Raw genomic sequence first — 18,392 nt, 5'->3', positions numbered from 1 at the left:
TCAAAGGGAAACATAAAAGACAAAACGAGCAGAATAAGCGACCTTTGTTGTTTCGGACACAGAAAGTTTCTGAGAATTTTCCAAAGAGGAGATGCAATACTTATACGCTAGCGACAACTTACTTACTATGTAATGGTGGAGTTACCTTCGCAAATATTCTTTTTTCGCTATCTTCCTTGTTGTTTCTATTCTAGTATAAGTTGCCCGTTATTGACAGCTCTGTTCGAGGAAGCACACATATGGACATAACAAATGTATGGGGAAATGGGAATGCTTCCAATTTTCATCAATTCAACCCTTATACAGACTATGGCATTGTAATGTATAGCATATCAAACAAATCTTAGAAAATTTCCGATTTTTGGAATGCAAATCGTTAAAATCCGTTCGCAGCAAAAATAGTTATTAATGTTCACTTTATTTCATAAAAACGTGATCTGTTTTCTGATTTGGTACCCTTATTGTAAGACGTAGTCCTACGTCGAAATACTGTTATAAACCCATAGCGTAAAATATAAAGGTTTGATCACATTCGATGGAGCAAGGTAATATGATGTCTTGCAATGTTAAATCTCGATGCGGTCTAACGAAGGCCCGAGGTGGAAATGGAGCTGCAAATTCAATTATATTCGTTTACAGAAGTGATAAAGATAATTGACACGGGCCAGACTTACCTGAAAAATCCTTCCATTTCACGGGAATTTATTCCAGGAACGAAGGGAGAGCACAGCGGTGCTTATACCTAACCCATTTGTGGCAGATACTGGTGATTGGTTTGCGTATTTAATCGTATTTAATTTTTGCACCCTCGTCTATCGCTTTCTTGTTATCTCGGAGCTGTACCTCAGCTAAGCCAACTGCTCAAATTTGTTGTGTTATCTGTCGGTCACAACTTACAATATTTCATCAGCATAATATTGTTTTTTTTGCTTGACCTTCGACTGTTTCAAATCAATGGCATCTTGCCACACCAGCTGACTAGCACTACGATAAATACCAAGCACTAAAGATCTGTACACTCGTTAAACCTTATGTACGGAATCTGACTTCTCGATGTTTCATCACTGAATCCCACAATCTACTTTATGTCTCTTTACGAGTATTGTCACGAGACCCTCGGAATGACGGTTCGCTATTCACATAACGATTCGTACCACTTTATATGTACATTTCAGACCACAATTTATTGCACAACGTCTATGTGAGCCTTATTCATGTGTGCAAATTTATGCTCACTGTTGATAAAGCTGATAAAACCAATTCGAAGAGTAACGCTACTCGTGAAACGGTTTTTTACTCGGCCTTCTGCGAAACATAGCTTTTCATATATTGCTTATTATACGTCGGAAATGCTTAAAACGTGTCAAAAGTCCTAGGAATCTATTCGTAATGAAATTTCAGCGAAGTACATCAATCAATTAGTCCACGTGAACACCAATTATCATGAAGTTCACAATCCAACCTGAAAGATTTGATGCCGAATAGATTTCCGCGTGGGTTCAAAAGAAGCATCTGGAATACGTCAACCAAACGAACACGGAAGAGCGCTTTGCGTCACAAAATTGTGCCGAAATCAGCGGCTCGACATCCTCTTTAACGAGCGTTCGCAATCAGTGATACGAGAGTACTGAGAATCTCGGAAAATTATCAACGGATTTTCCCAACAATCATTGAAAACGTCCTCGTTCTCTCATCATAATTTTCATCTCTTCTCTTCGTCTCTTATAAGTATACGCTTGCCTTTATCCACCTCTCGCAACATATATATATTCTGACCTCTCCCAAAGCTCTGAACGTTAAGGTTCTCTCGCACAGCTTCTCGGAAGCGATCACACATGAGTAGGTCGGTTGTTTTGTGTTCAATTCAACCCAGGCCCAAGTGCACTGACATCCCTATGCCGTTCGGATGTGGTGTAACAATCCCGGAATTGGCTGTGGTTCTGGTAGACTCACAATAACGAAACAAGGCGGGGAAAATTTCCCGTACATGCGCATTATCTCGTTAACTTGATGTTTGCTCTTGAACTTCGTTTCTTCATAAATAGGGGCTTTGTGAGGGGAAATTCGTACGGCAGCTAACGATGGACATAAGGACATACAACGTAGAGAAATTGTGTAATTTTTAGAGATGGGTGCTGCCATCTAGCTTCGTTTCGGCTGATACTAGCATTTTGTAGCTAGTGGTGTGGCAGGATCAGGTATATACTGTCGGTTCATTCGATAACTTGGCCATTTTTGAATTCAACTACCTATAAAGTGGCGAATGTTGTTGTATGATTTAGTGTTTTCAATTTTTACAGCAACTTTGTCTTATGAAAATCGAAACTGTGACTTTTATTTAACAGTTGAATTATTTTGTTATTACACCCAGGTGTTTTCACGCGGGGGATACGTACCTCGTAAGAAAACGCGTAAAAAACCGAATGCACTCGGTTCATAGCTTTCTCCAACTTTCGGCTGCCCCGATTCTTGCCAAGTCCTGCTCCACCATTTGGTTCCTGCTCTCAAACCAGTCTTGTATAAGGTGTAAGAAAAGGTTTCAAAACTTAAATGAAAAAAGTCTGCCGTCAAATTTCTCACAGAAAAAAAAACTTGATTTATTACAATATCTCACAGATATTGACTTAAGCCATTCAATATTATCTTAACCTATTGACTGTGAAAAAGTATAGCAAAGCTTAGCTGCATTCCTGTACAAATTCTAGGAATGCATTCTATCTTCACAACTTTCCATGTTCACTGCTTTATCCCGGCAACTTGGTGCAGGTTTGCATATTACTTATCCGGTTTTCAATGAGCCAACGGGTAAAACTTATTTCATCTTGCATCTTGAATTGTCTATTGTTGTCCGCGCGTCTGCTTATTCGTTAATCCTTCCGGAGGTGATAGGAGACGGTAAAAAAGAAAAGCGTCCATCAGAGCACGAAGCTGAATGATTCCGCACCATTATGCATTTCCGCTGTTTCTTTCTGTGTTTTATTTTTATCCCGTTTCCTGTGTGCACAATAGGAACTAGATACCATCTCAAACGTTGGAAGCGACGGAAGCAGTAAGACAAGTAAGGGTTTGTCAAACGTATTATTCCATTGCGGGAATGTGTTCAAGCTTTTCAGAACGTTTGGCAGAAATTTATTTTCTGAATGCTCGTACTAATGGAATGATTGAAGATTGATAAACGTTGATTAAAAATTGAAATGATTTAGAAAATATTCATTGAATAATTTTGGTTTTTTCAGATTAAAATGAATTTGTAGATAAAAGTATTAATTTAAATATCGAGGTCCATTTTTTGCATGTCGGAACCTTTAAACATTCATACATTCAAACATTGAAAATTACAATTATATGTTCGATTTTATGCTATACTAAAACGATAGAAACCTCCAATTGGGATCGAATTGAATTGATTCTCAACTCAAGAGTACCATCGCTTAAGCGTAAAGTCTGCGTTCTAATGGAGACATTTGATCTTGTAAACTCTCAGTCTGGGTAAACAGTTCATCTAGATTTTTATTCATCTCAAAATGCATATGCCTCCTCCAAATTTTCAAAAACAATTTTAACTATCTCAAATTTCAAGAGTATATCGCACTCTGCCCACCAAACGGAGAATGATGTTGCAGACCTCATAGTAATCTGAACCTCTGAACATCGGTTTCAGGGTTATAAAATGAGATGGTGATTAATAGCTACACTAACGTTCATCAGTGCTCCCGTGGCCTTGTGGTTAGTGTCACACATTATCATGCCATGGATTTGGGTTCGATTCCCGTTCCCGAGAAATTTCTTCCGATATGCACTGTGGTCACGCGTATTCTAAGAGCTTGCCACTCCAGAATCAGTGTTTGGATATCTGTCAATATTGAATGATACACAATATGTCATGCAAGCAACTATTCACGTATATACGAGGGTCACTATTTATATTTCGGGAATAGGAACAAAAACAAATAGTTAAGCTGCGAATATATTTTTATTGTTTTTCAAAGTACTCGCCACGATACACTTTTGCATGTGCTTAAACCAATTTTCAAAGCATTTATTCCAATCGACACGAGCCTTTTTTTTGAGCGATTGTCAAATTATGTGGGATCCAACGTGAACATAATTATCGCACAACTAAGTTTTCATGTAAAATCGCATATATGTTGGTGGAACTAATGCTTAGGGATGCCTCAATCTCACAATAGGTTACATGACGATCTTGCTTAATCACTTCGTGCACAGCATCGATGTTTTCTGGCACTACAGTCGATTTTGGACGACCTTCACGAAACTCGTCGGACAGCGAACTACGACCACGATTGAATTCACTATACCAGCGATACACAGTGGTTTTTGATGGAGCTTCATCGCCAAAAGTCAAATTAAGTTGATTGACGCACTCTTGTTGTGATAAAACATGTCGAAAGTCGTAAAAAATCATCGCACGAAAATGTTCACGATTCAGTTCCATTTTTTTGCCGAGACCAAACTTTCAACTAAATATAAAATAAACAAATAGCGTCCGTATGACAAAATGTTCTGAGTACGTGTATCGTCAAAAATGTCAAACTTTACGATGGAACCGTCAGATGGACTCACATGACATCAGTGTTGCCAATTCCCGAAATATAAATAGTGACCCTCGTATAACCTAACATGTCGTTCATGTGTACTTATACATAGTTTTTGCGAATCTAGATTGCAGAGTATCATTCATTAAAATGTTCGAGGTACCACAACGATGTTTAATCAATTCTTTCGATCTCAAAATAGCGTTCATCTTATCTTTGCAGAGCCAATTTCGATGCTTATTCGCTCGATAGTTGCCGAGGAGTGAGGCATAATGAGAACGTTACAAACAAGTCATCGAAGCGCAGAAAATGCGAGCAAATCGTCAATTCTTTTTAGGCATCTATTTTTTTTGAAGCCAAGATTTCCTTACGGAGCAATTTTACCTTCAGGGTTTATTTACCATCGTAGAACACTGGAAACGTTACACTCCGTTGTTCATTGTTATGATAGTTTCTTCTGCAGCCATTCCAACCTAAACATTCTTAATACTTTTAAATGATCCTCAAATTTAATAGTATTGGACATTGAAATAACGTGAGATTCCTCGCAGATATTAGTGAGAATGATCAAATAAAAATCTTTCAGCTCTTCATGTAGCATCGAGTATTCAGATTTTACAGTCTGGAAGAAATGATTCAATCTGTTGATTTGGGGCTAATCACACTCCAAAAAAGTAACAGAGGTTTTGTCATTAAATCTTTGGAGGCAATCAATATATCGCAAACAGTCTAATTTCTGCCAGTGAATGACATGTACATTTGACGATTACTAGAACCGGGCAATCGATTTTTAGCAAGCACATTACGGAATCCGAAACCCCCATCATCACGGCCCCACCGTCCGACACGAACCCCTTCAGACGATCCTTGTATGGAATTCTGTCCTCATGAAATTGATCGCATTACCGCATGCATACCGTAAATGCTTTTATGATCAGCAGCACCAAGCGATACTGCGGCGTAATAGTCATCATGTACTTTAATATAGCTTTTTTTTAAATGTAACAAATATCACACGCGGGAAAAATCTGTACCAGTCTGTACTTTTTGATGAAAATCTATGATCTATGATGCTCCACTTGCTATCCCAGTATTTTCTAGAATGGCTGAAACGAAAGGCTAGCCTCAACGCGTACATGTTTCACCATAGGAGCGTTACCATTCTGCAATGTCCGATGGCAGAGCGGTCTATAAATTCAGGTAATTATTTTCTGCATCCAACATCCACTACCTTTTTAAACTTACATGTTAGAACTGATTTGCATAGTTGCCAATTAAGTTAATGTCAATAGCTAATGAAGAAATATGATGAAATTTATAGAAATCGCATCATCGCGAGAACTTATATAATAAAAATATTAATAGATTTTTTTTTTCGGAGAATTTATTCACCCGAAATAGAACAGCACCCAACTTTAGTGATTTCTCACCAGTGAGAAATTCACCTGCGTTTACATATGCCTGAATTTATTCTATACATATATATCTCCAAGAAGTGTATCATATATATTCTCACTCGTTTACATCTATTTTCGGGTGAATAAATCGATCTATAGCTATAGATCTCCCGAATGTAAACCCGCCATTAGAGGTAAAGAAGAATATAAACTTTCTGCACCAAAACCGACGGTTTTGGTTTGCTGGCTCGTGTATCATGAAGTGTGAACCAAAGCAGAGTTGCTTCGTTCTCTTTTGTGTCATGATTTGTAGCACGTAAAAGCAAAAGAATGCCACTGGGGGAAATGATTTCTGTAAGATCATATTTGAACAAACGAAAGCAAATTATTCAGTGAAAGGGTCAATCGGCAAACACTGTCCAGAATACATTCAAGGCGTTTTTTCGGCATAACAATCTTAACTAAGTACTGCTCATAAAAATGACGCAAGTAATACTTACGTGGGAAGGCAAAAGTTCCACTGGGAACGTTAGCGCCATAAGAAGAACGTTCATCACAGTGTGAGATCATCACACTGATAAATATAGTATGTCTAAGTGACATGCTTGATTTTCTCTACATCGACTCTCTGTTTTGGTCATAACTTAGCTGCAAACCCATTCCAAGCTGTATGTGACAATTTGGACAATTGGTATTTTATTGGTTTCTAGACTAAATTCAAATTGGAACGTTTTATGCAACAGAGTTATTCACGAAAGAAAAAGATGAGGAAGAGATAATCGATCAAGTCATTTACATCCCTTCCCTTCTAAGCTTCTCATATGTTCGAGGTTCTACAGCAACGTGTCACGGATCAAACGGCTGATTGATAAGTTTATTTGGATTTTATAATAAATTATTTAGAAAAACAAAAAAAAAACATTTTTCGTTGAGTTCTTAAAGAATAGTGAGTTGTTAAAAGATGGAGAAACAAATAACAAAATAATATAATAATACTAGATGACTTGGCGAACTTCGTCCCGCTTAAAATGATTTTTTTATATGAAAACATTCGAACATTGAAATTTTTTTTATAAAGCACGAACATGTGTTCAATCCTAGAACTGTTGATTAATTGGACTTTTTATTGGCCGTTTTAGAATGTTCTCTTTCTCTAACAATCCATCACCATCTTTTACTGACAATCCATCACCATTTGCGCTTTACATCAACGCAACATGAAAAACAATTCCGTCAACTCGAATTTCAATGGGACTAACAACGCGTTCAACGCCGGGTGTTCGGGTTCGATTCCCGTTCTGGCCGGGGGATTTTTCGTCAAAGAAATTACCTTCAACTTGCACTGTGATCACGATAATTCAAGAGCTTGCCCCTCGGAATACATTCAAGGCGTGTTATTTGGCTTAAGAAATCTCAACTGAGTATTAATAAATGACACTAGTTAATGCATACGTTGAGACGGCAAAAGTTCTACAGGGAACGTTAACGCCATTCAAGAAGAACAGCGCCTTTAACGATGTTACTTCAGGACATATAGGAATTCAATTTTCCAAATTTTCCCATTTTAGCCATTTTAATTCATACAAAAAAGAGATGGCCAAACTTGGCAGCACCACGGGCTATAATTTGAAAAATAGACAGCGATGTACCAAAACAGTAAATTTTCAATTTTAGAACAATGTTTTCAAAAAAGCGGCCGCTCTCGTTGTATACGAATATTTGAAGAAAAAAACACTACATGTCAGACAGGTGGCAATGTCTACTCAGGCGTTCAGTCGCCCGTAGTCGGCGCGTTGGCCACTCCTGATATAGAAGATCTAAGATATAGGATTGTGTTAATCCACCTGAAAATCCATAACCATTTTCGTATTATGTTTTTATCTATGGTGTACAGAGACCTAATCAGAAGTACCTTCATTCGACATGTTACAAAATGATGATCCTATAGCGAATTTTTTTTGTTACTATGAATCTTTGTCTAAATCGACAATATTCTATCCCCACATGCCCAATTTCGCTGAACCCAAGAAAAAAAATGAAATCGTACCACTTCGGGTGTAGCTCCTATTTTGGATCCCCCGGGAGCCGATAACGACATTGTATCACACCGTTGGGTTACAGGCGATCGGGTCCTTTCAACGTAATAAAAAAATCGAAGATAACAAGGTATATTTATGATGTATTTTCGTCATACCCTGCCCTCCGTAGAAGGGAGGGTGGCGAAGGATGCTTCGTTCTTGCATTTACGTCTATGAAGTACAGTAGAACCCCAATTATCCGCGGTATAGTTTGGCAAAGGTCACCACACCTAACGCAAATCGCGGATAACGCGATAAAGGACTAAAAATGAGGTGCAAACACGAAATAAAAATATTTCAGCATTAAAACAATGTTTTATAAATATAGAAATCATTAAACTATCCATCTGTAAGGTTATTGTGCTCCCGTTGCCGAGTGGTTAGCGTCACACATGATCATGCCGGGGGTTCGGTTCGTTTCCAATTCTGGTCGGGAGAATTTTCTCCGACTTGCACTGTGGTCACGCGTATTGTAGAACTTGCCACTCAGAATGCATTCAAGACGTGCATACGTTTGGCATAGAAATCTCAACTAAGTACTAAGACGGCGATGTTCCTCTAGGAACGTTAGAGCCATTTAAGAAGAAGAAGAAGATCTGAAAGGTCAGATAATCTGAATACCATGACCGAACCAAAGCGCAAGTGCTTACCTTTCACTACAAATTTCGGGAAGCTCTATAGAATTACTACGAATTTCACTTTCGCGGATAATCGGAGTTCTACTGTATGTAGTTTCAGTGGCTTGCTAGAAGTCAATATATGACTATTATTTCGGCATTCATCCAAGGATTAGATGAAAGATAAAACTAAAGCTGATATTGGCAGCATGAACGCTTTACTCTGTTTGGTTTATCTTCCTATCTTAATGGCTTCGACTTCGAGGGCTGATTTAAACCATTCGTTCGTTGGTCCTAGTCATATTTCGTTCTTTGCTTATTGGCACTGTGAAAACGTAACGAAAATGGTGTTTTAATGAAAAATGCAGCTTATATATTCAATTTATGGGCTCCAACAGTGAGGCGTGTAAATTAGCTATTTTGCTCTCTTAGTGTACTTTACTATTTGTTGTAATCGGACTGTAAACACACATTTATTCACAACCTGCGTTTATTAAATCTGAAATAAGTCCCGGAAACTACTTCCTACCAATCATGGATACATGCAGACTACATAAACATTGATTCCATCACTCTACAGGTTCAATAGTTAAGGGGGTATTCTAGTGTAGAGTCACGAATTTCGGACATTTTGTCGAGCCTCGTAAAAATAAAACAAAGAATACTTTTAGTATCCATTATATCATAATAACATTTAAACAGTAAAACATTAAAACATTGAAACATAAATACAGAAATTGAACGGAAAAAAATATTCATAACTAGAATAGTTAAGAGCTCATGAAGTGAAAGGGTTGAAAAAAAAGTTGTACCATGGCGTACACGATTCCAGCCCTTCTGGTTATTTGAAAAAAAAAAAATCGAACAGATTCTGAATCGGTAAAGATGCCGCTATCACATGAACCTCGGAGAAACCAAAAACATCTTTTTTGACAAAATGGCGCTTGAAAAACAAAATGCAGTTTTTTTTTCTTACGTTTCTCGATCTTTAAAAAAATTGTGAAACTTAAAAAATATCATATATTAGAGGTTCATGCGATAGCGAGATGCCTGCAGATTGTATCGATATAAATTCGACATGACTCGGTTCAGTAGAACTTGAAATATCGTGTACGGCAGTTTGAAAAAACTTGTTTCGAGAAAAACGCGTTTGAAGTTCATTGTTATGACCGTACCAGGTTAGATACTGCATCATTAAAACGGCTGTAACTCGGTAAATAATAAGATTTTCGATATGTCCTTTCTGGAGTATATTCTTGAGTGCCTAAACTACAGAAATATGAAGGAAAGAATTTTTTATTTTTTTTTCAAATTTCTAGACAAGAATACTGCCTTAAGCATACCTCGAAATTAATGTTCCTATTACAACCACCTATTGTCGTTCATTTACATTACATGTTAGGGTGGACTCGCAATACTTTGCCAAAACTGATATTGCTCTTTCTAGTGGTGGTAAAATTAATTAAATTTCTAATGAAAGTTATCACACGATAGAATTTTCCCACATGAAGCGTACCTCGCCGTGTCGAAAGCTGATGTGGATGTGGATGCTGTCGTTCCAATCGAAGCGCCTGCATTCCAGTTAATGTTAATGATATGCTTGCTCTTCCCTTAAGCACAAGTAAAATTAGATATACAACCAGCCCAGTGGAACGCGGGCTTCGGCACGTCATCGTTCATCGTCATAGTTGCTATCATCGTTGCCATCGTTGGCATTAGCCGTTCCACATTCTCCGGAAGGAACTTCATCAGCTAATGAGCAGGAGGCAGTCTTAGGATATGCGAAGCATCGTACTTTCTACGTGGTGACAACAATGAAGCAGTGACACAATTTTCTCCGCCAGAACCTTTTGTTTGTGTTGAGATTTTAATGAAATTGCTGAAAGTTTTGAAGGAATGTGTGAGGTAAATTTGATTTCGCTTGAGCGAATTGCTTCATTCGCTGGAGAAATTTAGACAATATAATTTACACCGTAGTTAATTTGACTAAGCGTTGAGCCCCATGTTAATGCTAACCTTGCGAGTACTACTGCTAGGTGTCAAATCGGTTTATTGTAGTAGTGGAAAAATGTTCAATAAAGGATTAACCGAAGAACTCGGAAGCCGGCAGCATTTCTGGTTTCTCTAGAGGTATAGAACTTTAAATTGAATTCAAACAAATATAAACGGTGTTTATTGCACTGCATTTGTTTTTTTCTGAACGACTCGGTCGGACCAAGGTGAGTCCGTTCTTGGTGCGCTATTTTTGATCAATTTTGCTTATTGACATATCCTGTAACCAAAGGTAAGCTTTATAGTAAGCAATTTTTCTGGGAAAATTGGTTGAGAGTTTCTCGATCTGAACCATGCACAAAAATCTACATAGTTTACAGGTGTTGTTCAGGTTACAGACTATTCATGATGGAATGGCAAATTAAGCTAAAAAACTAACAGTTGTCAAAATGGTGCGGATCACAGATCGGAATTTTCAACTGTAAATTGTAGATAAAGTAAGTTTTAAAACTTTATAACTTAATTGAATGCAAATGCGAGCAACGAATAACAAGTTGAAAGAGTAGCTACTGCTGAATCACTGATTCTGATTTTATTCATGAATCATCTGCAGCCTTGCTGATAAACAGCGTTATTAACAAACTGAATTGTTTTTCACTTATGACGGATTTCGCGCCAACTCGTCTATGGGATTAAGATAAACCTCTCAGAACTTAATGAAACTTTGTGGGTGTACAGATCTTACCTAATTGAGCAACTTGGCATATTTCCTATTCCCAAAAATCTCTAGAGTCTAGAGTCTAGAGCCTAGACTAACATATGGAAAGGGCCAAATATTTTTGACCATATTTTCATAAAATTTTTTACACGAAAATGGTAAGTCTTAAAAAAGTTATCTATGCAAGAGCTTTAGAAAAATAATTGAATTTTCAGAAAAATACTGAAACAATATTTTTTGAAATCCTACGCTGAAAATAAATCAATTTTTAAAACTAAAAGTCTATTTTCTCAAAATGGTCATCTCAGATTTTGATGAAATGGTAGATAAATATGTGTCTTATAACTCTTCCATACATCGCAACTTGTGCATAATTAAGGCGAAAAAGTTTTTTTAATGAATACTTTTTCAAGATTTTTTCTCGATAATGTTCTATTTTTTTTTGTGTTCTTTTTTAGAAAAAAAAAATCAAAAAAAAATCAATTACACGTAGAACTTAGGTCTACAAAATGACAAATTCAAATTTATCTGGAAAGGTAGGTACAGATTTTTTCGTTATTTTTGGTACAGCTTCTGTACGGTACAGAGTACAGATTTTCGTCAAAAAGTACAGATTGGTACAGATTTTTTCCGCGTGTGAAATTTTTTACATTTGAGCAAAGAAACATCAAGGTACATGACCATAAACGATCATAAAATCATGAAAGCATTTACAATGCAATAATTGATCAGTTTCAAAAGGACGAAATGCGTTGTGTTAGAGGCGCTTCCAGGGTTCTACGATGGGAATATACACGATGTGGAGAATAAATTCCGTACCCTAAAGGTAAAATTACTTCGTAAGGAAATCACAGTTTCAAAAAAAAAAGAGCTTGTGCAGGATTGGTGGACACCAATTTGATATCCAAAAAGAATTGACGGTTCGCTCGCATTTTCGGCGCTTCGGTGCCTTGTTTGTAACGTTCTCTCTGTAATTTTTTTTTTCTGAATATAATCAGAACAATAATAATAATCTAATAAGTAATCAGCTTTGAAATCGGCTCAGCAACGATACGAAGAACGCTATTTTGAGATCAAAATATTTGATTAAACATATTAGCTATGTATAAGCATAATTAAACACACTAATGATTTGCAAATGTAAATGTAGTAATTGTAATAAATAAATGAGTATTTTTTCATTCTAAAAATATATATTTTTGTACAGCTAATATTTTAGATTGTACAATTTTTTGGGACAGACTTTAGGAAGAAACAGTACAGATGAGAAAGATTTTTATCCCCTCTGGTACAGATTCAAATGTGGCAACACTGATCGTACGTAGGATTATTTCAAATTATTGGTTTTCGACGAAATGGCGGCATTTTTTGTAATTTTGGAACATAGCATCGGGCAAACCTGGGGCAAAAACTACAGTAAAGAAGAGAACATTTTAGGCCAGATTTTTTTTTAATTTTTTCAATTTTCCATAGTGTGCTACCCCCTTAAGGAACTATTCAATCACGATAAAACACAAAAATAAAATATTGAAAAACTTTTTTGCTTTGAATATGCACATGTTGCGATGTATGGAAGAGTGGTAGGGCACATATTTATCTACCATTTCATCGAAATCTATGATGACCATTTATTTTGATGAAATCGACTTTTAGTTTTTAAATTATTAATTAAAGTATTTTTTCAGCATTTTTTTAAAATTAAATTATTTTCCTAGAATTCTTTAATAGATCACTTTTTTGTAGGACTTACCATTTTCGAGTTAAAAAAATATAAAAAATTTTATATTTCGTATGTTAGTCTAGATACAATTTCCGAAAACTAAGTATGCCAATTTACTCAGTTAGGTAAGGTCTTCACGCCCAGAAATTTTCATTCAATTTTGAGAGGCCTACATCTGGTCGAGTTGGCGCGAAATCCGTCTTATGTCTATCTCACTGAGGGTTACCTAAAATATCCATTTCACTTCGTATCGAGTTGAGTAGCAGCCTTTCGAATTCGCATTGGTAGCGAAGAAAAACAATATCTAATTAAACTTCTGCCACACTCAAACAGGAAAAACAAACCAAACAAAACCTGGCAATGGAGTAAGGTTCACCGCTGCGTGTTCATATGCGAAAGAAAACTTTCCTCGGTACGCCTGGGATGATAATCCTACAGCTCTTTATGCGTAGCGTTGCGGTAACACACAGTGAGTGTGTGATAAACTTATTCCATTTAGTTGAGCTGATTGAGAGAGCAGATCTTCCCTGTCAGGGAATAAGATTGCCAGCGATGATAATGTTCTTGTAGTTTTGTTTGGAAATTAAATGAAAACAGAATTATTTCCATCATAACGTTAGCGAAGCCGTCTATCAGCCCAGCAGCAACTATTCGGTTTAAATCTATTCATGTTTCGGTAACTTATTTTCAAACTACAGTGGAACCCCGATTATTCGCGAAAGCAAGCTCAGAAACAATATTTATCCAATTTCTTCATATAAATTCGGATCATTCTGCACCCTTAAAATCGTGCACCCGGGGGCGGTCCGCCCTCTCCGCACCCCCGAATGGTTTCCTGGTAGGGTTAGAGACGCTTCCAATGTGTACACATGCATGCAATTCAATTTACTGCGTGGCGGAGCGTGATATGAAGAGTCCATTCTCTTGTCATCCCCAAAACGAAATAACAGTAACAAAAAAATCCCGGCGGTGAAGGGATGGTTCGCAAAAAAAGCCATGAAATAGTATCAATTAATGCTATGAAGCCTTGCTGACGCTGCCAGTCACACTTGAATTTGGCATAGTTCGAATCGCCAATAGCCGATTGTTAAATTTTTTTTTCAAGTTTAAGTGGTGCCATGGCAAATGAGGATATGAATTTTTGAAAATTTATGAAATTTCTCTATTTTGTGAAATCGTGAAATTTGTGAAACTTTGTGATAAATAACATTTAAAACGGAATCTGAGGAAACGGTGTAATATTTTTCAAAAGTGCATTCAAAATGTAAATTTTCCAACAACTTTATAAGACATTGTATTTTATTCAGACATTTTGATTTCGAGCTACGATTTTTTGAAAGAACGATCAATGATTTTGAATTTAAAATTGGTCATATGATAATTAAAATTGTAATTCTAGATGGTTTCCATTATAAGTACTAAGTTAAAAAAAACGAAAGCTGATATTGTGTAGAATTGTTCTGCTATGAATTTATTCTGTCATTCGCCCAAATTCAGTCTCACACAATTGTTCTCCAGATTAAGGCCAAGAAAGCAGCATGGCACCCACAATCAAAACCGCTTTGATACAGCATTGAGTGATGTTCTTGTGCATATCAGCAGCCTGACCCAGATTAGACACCAGAACGTAGGCAAGAAGCGAGGTGAGCCTGGAAGGCTTATACCACCGATATTCCACTAATCCCATAAATAACACAGTGCATTGTCGTTCGTGCGTAATTAATTCGATTTGGTATTATCAACCGAAGTGCCAAATTTATCGGATTAGATCGATGTACCTTCGGGACGAAGTCTGGTTCTTCTGTGACTGCCAAGGCAGGGTGTGTCACATAAAATTGCATCACGGAAAAAACGCTGTAGAAATTCGCCCAGTAGACCGATCCTTTTGAAAATTTTGGACAGTAAAATAAAAACTATTAAACAACTTTTGGCATTTTCTTTTATGTCATACTTCGAGTCCAAGCCCGTATGCTCGCACCTTCCTCTTTACCCCGTCCATAAGGTTCTGTACAGCGTCAGGTTGTAGTTTTTTTTTGAACAGAAATCCATTTTCTCTTGAAGTCCGCCTCCGATTTTACAACTTTTGGGTTCTTCCGGAGGGCCTGCTTCATAATCGCCCAATATTTCCCTATTGGGCGAAGCTCCGGCGCGTTGGGCGGGTTCATTTCCTTTGGCACGAAGGTGACCCCGTTGGCTTCGTACCACTCCAACACGTCCTTTGAATAGTGGCACGAAGCGAGATCCGGCCAGAAGATGGTCGGGCCCTCGTGCTGCTTCAATAGTGGTAGTAAGCGTTTCTGTAGGCACTCCTTAAGGTAAACCTGCCCGTTTACCGTGCCGGTCATCACGAAGAGGGCGCTCCGCTTTCCGCAAGAGCAGATCGCTTGCCACACCATGTACTTTTTGGCAAACTTGGATAGTTTCTGCTTGCGAATCTCCTCCGGAACGCTGAATTTGTCTTTTGCGGAGAAGAACAACAGGCCCAGCAGCTGACGAAAGTCCGCTTTGACGTAGGTTTCGTCGTCCATTACCAGGAAATGCGGCTTCGTCAGCATTTCGGTATAAAGATTCCGGGCTCGCGTCTTCCCCACAGTGTTGGTCTGGTCTGGTTGCATTTGTACACAGTAAAATTCATTGAATTCAAATTGAATGAGTGAAAAATCTCCGACGTCTTTATAGATCACTACAATTCAGTGAAAAAATCTTTTTTTAGTTATCTGGACTTAATTAATGATACGGAAACTATTACTCACTCTCTCTGTTACTTGAAAACTGAACTAAGAGTCGAATATGGTCATTCTAAGTTATGCTTTTTCAGTAATCGTGATAGTATAGGAACAGACCTGATATATATTTTTTTGGAATCAAAAATGCGGATGTAAATATGAACTTTGATAATATTTTTCTCAATCATGAAGTACAGTATTCAATATTTATGATTATCTTGTTTAAAAAAATGACATTTTTGAAAAAAAAAAACCAACAAAATATTAATGTTGTCAGTTTCATTGCGATAAAGTTGCGAATGTTGTTTTCAAAGCGTCTCTCGTTAGCGGTTTAACATCTTAAACCAGAGACTTTACAAAATCCCATAAAAATAATCCACAGCCTTCCTCATAAAAATGCACTCAATTGTGATACAAAACTGTGACTGTTTTCATTTTAGGGTGGTCCGAAATATATTTTTTTCTTTTTTTCCAAAAACGACTTTTTTCAAAACATTATTACTTTTAGATTACTTACTGGATGATCGACATATCGAACTAAATTCAATTACCTAGTCTTTTTAAAAAAATTATACTTGCAAAGAAATTGGATTTTGTTTTCGTAGTTGATTGTATTTGCTTTTTATGTAGACCATGCAGGTTTTTGACTAGAGGGCGACATATTTTTTAGATATTCGAGGGGCTTAGAATGAAAGGGGTGTAAGTGATTTGATTGATTTCTCTTCGTGAACTTTTTCTTTAGTAAATAACTAAACTGAAAAAACCTTCCAATTTGAGTCTGTTATAGAATCCGATACATGATACCTATTTTTCACATAGTCAAATAGAGTTGAGAATGATTTTACAGCTAAGTTATGACCAAAAAAGAGAGTCGATATAGAGAAATCGATGATGTCACTTACACCCCTTTCATTTTGAGTCCCTCATTTTTTCTTGAAATCTGAGTTTTTTTTTTACATTAGATATCCATAATCATAGATTTTTTCGTTTCTGAGTTATGATTTTTCCAAGTTAACCGATAGTCCGAAAAATCGTTTCCCCTCTTTTTTTCAAAAATGACCTTTTAAAAGAATTCACAACATTTTAACTTCTGGGCCGATTCAAATAATCGACGTATCAAATTAAAGCCAATGAGCACACACACATCTCTGATTTTCGGATATGTTATGTAAAGACAACCTCAGCTTCAAGAAAAAAAAATATGAAAAATACAGCTTCCTCTAGTCCTAAGCCATGTAAACAATAAAAAAAAATACTATCAAGAATTACGAAAACAAAAACCAATTTTTTTTGCAAGTATAATATTTTTTTCAAAAAAGTTGTCGATCATCGGTCCAATCTGGGAATCACTATATCGGTCTGGCATAGAATGGCTGATTATTGAAATTTCGGCGCTCGCAAACTCCCTATTTTCAGTCAGTAACTGATCTCCCACTTCCTTTAACCCAACGCACAATGGTCAAACCGATTCACCAAGGACAATCAAACAGCGCTGTTATGGCAAGTGAATATTTTTAATTTAATATCTGAACTCCAATTGCCAATTATCCCGGAGCAGCATTAATTTTTTTGGTGGTAGCACAATTCTCAATAAACCACGGCAACGGGTGGCTAAGTGATGGAAAATTTGCCAGTGTACGCATCCTCCTATAACTGAGCTGAAAATTGAGTTTCGCCCCGAAGGACAATTAGCACCGAAAATATTCAATTACAGCTGACTTCAGTATTGGGACTATGTTGCATTTTAAGTGGGTTGAAAATAACGAGTGGGCGGATGTAAGCAAATTCGATTTATTTGTGGCGTGCATGTTGAAAGCGTATGTTGATTGTTTTTCTCAACGCTTACGGCGTACAGAAGCGTGGCGTGAATGTTTCGTATTTCATTTTGGTTTGTTATGATACTTTAGGTGGTTTATTTGGTTTGGTTTGTGCATAATTCTGAATAATAAAACGAGTAACTTTAGTGCTTGGAGCACGCTTCTTCATGTTTTTTTTCTGATTTAATTCTTCCTTTATATTGCAAGAGTAGAACGACATCCGTATGTTCATCGAGTTAGACCTTCCTAAACCTTCTAGTGGTTTGGCTGAGTGACATATTATCACCACTAGGGGGAATTATTTCCAATTATTTTCTAATATTTCCAAATAAATACGCTATAAATAAAAAATATTACATTGTGCACTGAGGTACACTTGTTCTCTCTCTATCAATGATGTTTAATCATTATATCAAGCTTCAAATTACCAAATATATCATAAAATAAAAGAGATGATTTTTGGACATTAAATTTGATGCGGGGTGATGCGATCGAAAAACTCACATTTTTTGACAATCAAAGTGCTTGTTGCGTTCATGCTACCGATTCCTTCCACCTGTCGAATTTTACCAAAGTTTCAACACGAAGTTTCAATACAGTTCAACAATAAAAGGAGATGACATTATACAAAATCTAAGTTGAGCCGTACTTTTGAGATAAAGGGTGGACCACCCCTTTATCTCAAAAGTTCCTCGTATGTCGAACTCATCTCGTGTTACCCTTCTTGTTCGTATATTTTTCGTATTATTCTGTGAGTTCTGCCACTGGTGT

At 36.9% G+C, this 18,392-nt stretch overlaps 1 long non-coding RNA gene across 2 annotated transcripts in view; it reads right to left on the bottom strand.

The window, feature by feature from the left end:
* Positions 1-1,610, bottom strand: part of LOC129779911 (uncharacterized) — a 50,006-nt gene extending 48,396 nt beyond the window's left edge. For both annotated transcript variants that reach the window (XR_008743798.1, XR_008743797.1), the window contains exon 1: positions 675-1,610. This is a non-coding gene — a long non-coding RNA (uncharacterized LOC129779911). The remainder of the gene's footprint in view (positions 1-674) is intronic.
* Positions 1,611-18,392: the final 16,782 nt, after the last annotated feature.

This window comes from Toxorhynchites rutilus, chromosome 3 (genome assembly GCF_029784135.1).
Source record: "Toxorhynchites rutilus septentrionalis strain SRP chromosome 3, ASM2978413v1, whole genome shotgun sequence".
In the NCBI taxonomy this organism is placed as follows: domain Eukaryota; kingdom Metazoa; phylum Arthropoda; class Insecta; order Diptera; family Culicidae; genus Toxorhynchites; species Toxorhynchites rutilus.
Note: the sequence above shows the minus strand (reverse complement) of the source record. Positions and strands in the feature narration are given on the sequence as shown.